Here is an 8,759-nt window from a genome sequence, read left to right as displayed (position 1 = left end):
CCTGCCATTATTTAGTTACGAATTTTCAGGTTCAGGAATTATGCTAAAACCCAAGAGTCATTATGGAATGTCTGTATATTTGATTTCCAAAGCTCCAGATAGGTTTTAATGTGTTCAACATTATACCACTGTACTCCCCAAACTATTTCTGTATCCTCAGAGACATGTCCTAATAGCAGGCCTCTGTGTCTTCTGCTTAGTGAAAAGTGTGAATAATAGCTCCAAAAAGAATATATTTGTAATATATAGTTTTTTTTTTTTTTTAACTTTAACATATGTTCCCACATAGCCAAATGATTCAACTCAGTACAGCTAACAACTTAGAAAGGGATTCATTGAATTTTCCAGGTCTCTTCATGGCCAGAGTTGCTTTGTAAGGAATAATCAACATGTTAAAGTAATCTAGATGTTTATGATTTGATAACTCTTTGGTGCATTGTTTAACAACATGTTTTCAATTTACTTTCCTTCAAATAGCTCCAAATAACCCCGTGATTTTGGATGATTGATTATGGGAATGCTGCTTTTACTGTACATCCAAGGTAATTTTAAAATTACATCTTCTTTTCATTGTTAAGGGGTAAAATCATTTGCAGGTCTTGACATGATTTATCAGAGATAGAGGGACAAAGGGTCAGTCCTGGTCTCACTCTACTAGGACATTATTATGTGATCCCAGAAGGAAAGCAAGCAGCTCTGTGGAAGCTGGGTTCTAGTTCCAACATGTCAATAACCAGTTCTGTGGCCCTAGAAAAGTCATCAATTTCCTGGGCCTCACTTTCCTTCCATATGAAAACAAAACAATTCAAATCGACACTTCTTCCCTAGAGATTCTGATTCATTATAAGTGGAGATGGGCCCAGAAATCTGTATTTTCTGCTTAAGAACCTGATGTTTATAACCAGACTCGTTTGGAAAACACTAGATTAAATAGCTTCTAAGTCCAAGTCTAAAATTGCACAACTCTAGAACCAAGATTTTCTGTTCTCCAGACATTTTTTCTTTCAATGTAACTATTGGATTTTGTAAAATTATTTATCCATTTTAATGACAAAATCTTACTTCACAGTGACTGATGCCTGCTTCTCTCAGGCACTGTGCTTATGTTTGTACGTAAATAACCTGTTTCATCCTGCTAAGAACTTCACACTGTCAGTATGTAAGATTATTAATCCTAGACACTGCAACAAACTCCCCAATCTCATGTGCTTAACAAAGTAAAGATGTATTTCCTGCATATATAAAATCCTCCTTCACCTTGTAACTATGCCGTCCGAAACACATGTTCTTTATAGAAAGACAGGGACACTCTGAATGATACCTATCTCGACACTTCTGTTCACAGTTCATTGGTTAAAATATCATATAACCTGATCTAATTGAAAGGCAGGGAAATATACAGGAGGATATACACATCTGGTGAGCAAAATCATTCACAGTAGAGAAGCTAGATTTCACAGTTTAAGAAACTGCAGCTCAGGAAGGCCAATTAAGAGTAGGGTGGGACTGGCCGGGCGCGGTGGCTCACACCTGCAATCCCAGCATTTTGGGAGGCCAAGGCAGGCAGATCACAAGGTCAGGAGATCGAGACCATCCTGACTAACATGGTGAAACACCATCTCTACTAAAAATACAAAAAATTAGCCAGGCATGGTGGTGGGTACCTATAGTCCCAGCTACTCAGGAGGCTGAGGCAGAAGAGTGGCATGAACCTGAACCTGGGAGAGGCGGAGCTTGCAGTGAGCCGAGATTGCACCATTGCACTCCAGCCTGGGTGGCAGAGTGAGACTGTGTCTAAAAAAAAGGGCGGGGGGGTAGGGTGGGACCATACTTGAAGAATGTCACTTGCCATTTCACACAAAAAAAGAAGGTAGAGTTTCCAATAATAGAATGTATATTTTTCCTTAGAGAGAAGATTTTCCAAATACATAAATAGAGAAATGATATTGTTAAAGTTGTCCTTGGTACTGTGTCTTTGCATGCTAAAATCGAAAGACATCTCCCTCCTTCAAGCAGGCAGATATTCCTAATAAGTGGCCATGGGGTCTAAGGAGATTGACGTTGCTGTAGTCTACTGTGAGTGTGACTCACTCATGGCAATGAAATAGGGATATCCAGATGTCAAAAATCATTCTTTCACCTTAGCTTTTTCAAACACTTCTCATCACAGATCATTTCTTCACAACTGAACCCGTGAAATAACAGCTTTGCATATTCAGAGCACACCTGTCAGAGATAGATACTGTTTTCTTTCTGTCAATTTTTTGATGCTGAGAAACCGCTCAATAATTCAACAATTAATTGTAAGGGTGTGGAGGGACTCCAAGATCTGTGGCAACAGAGTTCGGGATGATAGGTCTTGTGTTGGAGGAGCCTCTAGTCTGCAGCAAAACAAAAAAAATCACAACAACAAAGACACGGGATGGTGCCATCATCAGTGTACATCTGAATTAATGAGGCCTAGAGAAGGAAACGGGTACTTCTGCTGGCTTGAGGAGTCAGGAAGGGCAGGGGAAAGAGAGAGAAGGAGAGAGAGAGAGGACGATGATTGATACAGGTCTGCATGGATGAGGTGTCATCGGTCAGATATATGGAGTGGGGCAGAAGTTGGAATGCATTCCATGGGAGGGGAGAACTTGAGCAGGAACATTTAGGTAGTAGAGAGTCTTAGCATTTGGGAGAATGCAGTGGGCAGGTGATGGCTAGAAATATGGCTTCAGCTAAATGTTCAAAAATCTAAATATCGTACAAAGGAGTTTGGTCTTTACCCTATGTGCATTGGAGGCATCTGAGGTTTTTAACCAGGAGATAAAATATGTGCTGTGGAAGGATTATTTGGGTGTTCTGGAGAGATGGAATGCTGCACTTGCACGACATCTCTGGATAAATCTAAACAATAGTGTAACACTGACAGGTAGTTAACTATGCCCCAATATCTATCTTATTCTGCTGATACATAATAATAGACATTCAAGCCAGGCATGTGACTATTCAGAAGGAAGATGAATTTCTCAGGTTTTCTTACAGTTGGTATGACCACAAAACTAAGTTCCAGTCAATGAGACTTCAGCTTGAAGACTGTGGCTGCTCCTGGATGTTTCGCTTAAAAGACCTCTGACATGCATGGAGGCATCTCTTGTCTTCTTGCTGCTACTTAAAATGCGAATGAGAGGTCTACTCATTTGGGCTACTTTTTGTCAAGGCCAAGTTGAATTGAAAAGGCCAGTTGATTTCTTCTTCATTTGAATTGCTTTCCCACTTTTGTTAAAAGTCAGTTGGGCTTACATGTGTGGGTCTATTTTGGGGTTCTCTATTCTGTTCCATTGATCAATGTGTCTCTCTCTCTGCCAAGGATGCGTTGTGTTAAACACTGTGATTATATAGTCAGTTTTTATGTCAGGTAGAGTAATTCCTCCCAATTTATTATTCTGTCTCAAAACTCATGATCCATTTGAAGAAACACATTTTACTTCATAACCCAAAATACACATACATGTGTATGCACATATACATGAAACATGTTTCATGAAAAACTTACATTGATTATTTGTGATATGGCCTAATTTTTTTCTAACCTATACTATTGTATTCTGTTTCATTCTATTTTTTCATTCAAATATACTGGTCATGATACACTAAAATGACTTCATTATCATCTAACAGATCTCTTGATTTGCAGTTTAAAAAATACTCCACTGGAGGGGCGGAGCAAGATGGCCGAATAGGAACAGCTCCAGTCTCCAACTCCCAGTGCGAGTGACACAGAAGACCGGTGATTTCTGCAATTTCAACTGAGGTACTGGGGTCATCTCACTAGGGAGTGCCAGACAATCGGTGCTGGTCAGGTGCTGCAGCCTGACCAGCCAGAGCTGAAGCAGGGTGAGGCATCGCCTCACCTGAGAAGCGCAAGGGGGAAGGGAATCCCTTTTCCTAGCCAGGGGAACTGAGAAACACAACACCTGGAAAATCGGGTAACTCCCACCCCAATACTGCGCTTTAAGCCAATTGGCACACCAGGAGAATATATCCCACCCGTGGCCGGGAGAGTCCCACACCCACGGAGCCTCCCTCATTGCTAACACAGCAGTCTGTGGCGATCTATCCGCAAGGCAGCAGGGAGCCTGGGGGAGGGGCGCCCGCCATTGCTGAGGCTTAAGTAGGTAAACAAAGCCGCTGGGAAGCTCGAACTGGGTGGAGCTCACAGCAGCTCAAGGAAACCTGCCTGTCTCTGTAGACTCCACCTCTGGGGACAGGGCACAACAGGGGAAGCAGCAGAGGCCTGTGCAGACGCGAATGACTCTGTCTGACAGCTTTGAAGAGAGCAGTGGATCTCCCAACACGGAGGTTGAGATCTAAGAACGGACAGACTGCCTGCTCAAGTGGGTCCCTCACCCCTGAGTAGCCTAACTGGGAGACATCCCCCACTAGGGGCAGTCTGACACCCCACACCTCACAGGGTGGAGTACACCCCTGAGAGGAAGCTTCCAAAGGAAGAATCAGACAGGTACACTCGCTGTGCAGCAATATTCTATCTTCTGCAACCTCTGCTGCTGATAACCAGGCAAACAGGGTCTGGAGTGAACCTCAAGCAATGTCCAACAGACCTGCAGCTGAGGGTCCTGACTGTCAGAAGGAAAACTATCAAATAGGAAGGACACCTATACCAAAAGCCCATCAGTACGTCACCATCATCAAAGACCAGACACAGATAAAACCACAAAGATGGGGAAAAAGCAGGGCAGAAAAGCTGGAAATTCAAAAAATAAGAGCACATCTCCCCCTGCAAAGGAGCACAGCCCATCACCAGCAACGGATCGAAGCTGGTCAGAGAATGACTTTGATGAGATGAGAGAAGAAGGCTTCAGTCCATCAAACTTCTCAGAGCTAAAGGAGGAGTTACGTACCCAGCGCAAAGAAACTAAAAATCTTGAAAAAAGAGTGGCAGAATTGACAGCTAGACTAATTAATACAGAGAAGGTCATAAACGAAATGACAGAGATGAAAACCATGACACGAGAAATATGTGACAGATGCACAAGCTTCAGTAACCGACTCGATCCACTGGAAGAAAGAGTATCAGCGATTGAGGATCAAATGAATGAAATGAAGCGAGAAGAGAAAGCAAAAGAAAAAAGAAGAAAAAGAAATGAACAAAGCCTGCAAGAAGTATAGGATTATGTAAAAAGACCAAATCTACGTCTGATTGGGGTGCCTGAAAGTGAGGGGGAAAATGGAACCAAGTTGGAAAACACTCTTCAGGATATCATCCAGGAGAACTTCCCCAACCTAGTAGGGCAGGCCAACATTCAAATTCAGGAAATACAGAGAACGCCACAAAGATACTCCTCCAGAAGAGCAACTCCAAGACACATAATTGCCAGATTCACCAAAGTTGAAATGAAGGAAAAAATCTTAAGGGCAGCCAGAGAGAAACGTCAGGTTACCCACAAAGGGAAGCCCATCAGACGAACAGCAGATCTCTCGGCAGAAACTCTACAAGCCAAAAGAGAGTGGGGGCCAATATTCAACGTTCTTAAAGAAAATAATTTTAAACCCAGAATTTCATATCCAGCCAAACTAAGTTTCATAAGTGAAGGAGAAATAAAATCCGTTACAGATAATCAAATGCTTAGAGATTTTGTCACCACCAGGCCCACCTTACAAGAGACCCTGAAGGAAGCCATAAACATGGAAAGGAACAACCGGTACCAGCCATTGCAAAAACATGCCAAAATGTAAAGACCATCGAGGCTAGGAAGAAACTGCATCAACTAACGAGCAAAATAACCACTTAATATCATAATGGCAGGATCAAGTTCACACATAACAATATTAAACTTAAATGTTAATGGACTAAATGCTCCAATTAAAAGACACAGACTGGCAAACTGGATAAAGAGTCAAGACCCATCAGTCTGCTGTATTCAGGAGACCCATCTCACATGCAGAGACATACATAGGCTCAAAATAAAGGGATGGAGGAAGATCTACCAAGCAAATGGAGAACAAAAAAAAGCAGGGGTTGCAATCCTAGTCTCTGATAAAACAGACTTTAAACCATCAAAGATCAAAAGAGACAAAGAAGGCCATTACATAATGATAAAGGGATCAATTCAACAGGAAGAGCTAACTATCCTAAATATATATGCACCCAATACAGGAGCACCAAGATTCATAAAGCAAGTCCTTAGAGATTTACAAAGAGACTTAGACTCCCATACAATAATAATGGGAAACTTCAACACTCCACTGTCAACATTAGACAGATCAACGAGACAGAAAGTTAACAAGGATATCCAGGAATTGAACTCATCTCGGCACCAAGCGGACCTAATAGACATCTATAGAACTCTCCACCCCAAATCCACAGAATATACATTCTTCTCAGCACCACATCACACTTATTCCAAAATTGACCACATAATTGGAAGTAAAGCACTCCTCAGCAAATGTAAAAGAACAGAAATTATAACAAACTGTCTCTCAGACCACAGTGCAATCAAACTAGAACTCAGGACTAAGAAACTCAATCAAAACCGCTTAACTACATGAAAACTGAACAACCTGCTCCTGAATGACTACTGGGTACATAACGAAATGAAAGCAGAAATAAAGATGTTCTTTGAAACCAATGAGAACAAAGATACAACATACCAGAATCTCTGGAACACATTTAAAGCAGTGTGTAGAGGGAAATTTATAGCACTAAATGCCCACAAGAGAAAGCAGGAAAGATCTAAAATTGACACTCTAACATCACAATTAAAAGAACTCGAGAGGCAAGAGCAAACACATTCAAAAGCTAGCAGAAGGCAAGAAATAACTAAGATCAGAGCAGAACTGAAGGAGATAGAGACACAAAAAACCCTCCAAAAAATCAATGAATCCAGGAGTTGGTTTTTTGAAAAGATCAACAAAATTGACAGACCGCTAGCAAGACTAATAAAGAAGAAAAGATAGAGGAATCAAATAGTTGCAATAAAAAATGATAAAAGGGATATCACCACCGACCCCACAGAAATACAAACTACCATCAGAGAATAGTATAAATACCTCTATGCAAATCAACTAGAAAATCTAGAAGAAATGGATAATTTCCTGGACACTTACACTCTCCCAAGACTAAACCAGGAAGAAGTTGAATCCCTGAATAGACCAATAGTAGGCTCTGAAATTGAGGCAACAATTAATAGCCTACCCACCAAAAAAAGTCCAGGACCAGATGGATTCACAGCTGAATTCTACCAGAGGTACAAGGAGGAGCTGGTACCATTCCTTCTGAAACTATTCCAATCAATAGAAAAAGAGGGAATCCTCCCTAACTCATTTGATGAGGCCAACATCATCCTGATACCAAAGCCTGGCAGAGACACAACAAAAAAAGAATTTTAGACCAATATCCCTGATGAACATCGATGCAAAAATTCTCAATAAAATACTGGCAAACCGGATTCAGCAGCACATCAAAAAGCTTATCCACCATGATCAAGTGGGCTTCATCCCTGGGATGCAAGGCTGGTTCAACATTCGCAAATCAATAAACGTAATCCAGCATATAAACAGAACCAAAGACAAGAACCACATGATTATCTCAATAGATGCAGAAAAGGCTTTTGACAAAATTCAACAGCCCTTCATGCTAAAAACGCTCAATAAATTCGGTATTGATGGAATGTACCTCAAAATAATAAGAGCTGTTTATGACAAACCCACAGCTAATATCATACTGAATGGGCAAAAACTGGAAACATTCCCTTTGCAAACTGGCACAAGACAGGGATGCCCTCTCTCACCACTCCTATTCAACATAGTGTTGGAAGTTCTGGCTAGGGCAATCAGGCAAGAGAAAGAAATCAAGGGTATCCAGTTAGGAAAAGAAGAAGTCAAATTGTCCCTGTTTGCAGATGGCATGATTGTATATTTAGAAAACCCCATTGTCTCAGCCCAAAACCTCCTTAAGCTGATAAGCAACTTCAGCAAAGTCTCAGGATACATAATTAATGTGCAAAAATCACAAGCATTCTTATACACCAGTAACAGACAAGCAGAGAGCCAAATCAGGAATGAACTTCCATTCACAATTGCTTCAAAGAGAATAAAATACCTAGGAATCCAACTTACAAGGGATGTAAAGGACCTCTTTAAGGAGAACTACAAACCACTGCTCAGTGAAATAAAAGAGGACACAAAGAAATGGAAGAACATACCATGCTCATGGATAGGAAGAATCAATATCATGAAAATGGCCATACTGCCCAAGGTTATTTATAGATTCAATGCCATCCCCATCAAGCTACCAATGAGTTTCTTCACAGAATTGGAAAAAACTGCTTTAAAGTTCATATGGAACCGAAAAAGAGCCCACATTGCCAAGACAATCCTAAGTCAAAAGGACAAAGCTGGAGGCATCACGCTACCTGACTTCAAACTATACTACAAGGCTACAGTAACCAAAACAGCATGGGACTGGTACCAAAACAGAGATATAGACCAATGGAACAGAACAGAGTCCTCGGAAATAATACCACACATCTACAGCCATCTGATCTTTGACAAACCTGAGAGAAACAAGAAATGGGGAAAGGATTCCCTATTTAATAAATGGTGCTGGGAAAATTGGCTAGCCATAAGTAGAAAGCTAAAACTGGATCCTTTCTTTACCCCTTATACGAAGATTAATTCAAGATGGATTAGAGACTTAAATGTTAGACCTAATACCATAAAAACCCTAGAAGAAAATCTAGGTAGTACCATTCAGG

General features: G+C 41.0%; 1 long non-coding RNA gene across 1 annotated transcript in view; it reads left to right on the top strand.

Annotated features, from left to right (window-relative positions):
- Nucleotides 1-227: 227 nt before the first annotated feature.
- The window catches only part of LOC104670038, a 52,943-nt gene continuing 44,411 nt past the window's right edge, over nt 228-8,759 (top strand). The window contains exon 1 of the long non-coding RNA XR_749084.2: nt 228-542. This is a non-coding gene — a long non-coding RNA (uncharacterized LOC104670038). The remainder of the gene's footprint in view (nt 543-8,759) is intronic.

Source organism: Rhinopithecus roxellana, chromosome 17 (genome assembly GCF_007565055.1).
Source record: "Rhinopithecus roxellana isolate Shanxi Qingling chromosome 17, ASM756505v1, whole genome shotgun sequence".
Taxonomy (NCBI): domain Eukaryota; kingdom Metazoa; phylum Chordata; class Mammalia; order Primates; family Cercopithecidae; genus Rhinopithecus; species Rhinopithecus roxellana.
Note: the sequence above shows the minus strand (reverse complement) of the source record. Positions and strands in the feature narration are given on the sequence as shown.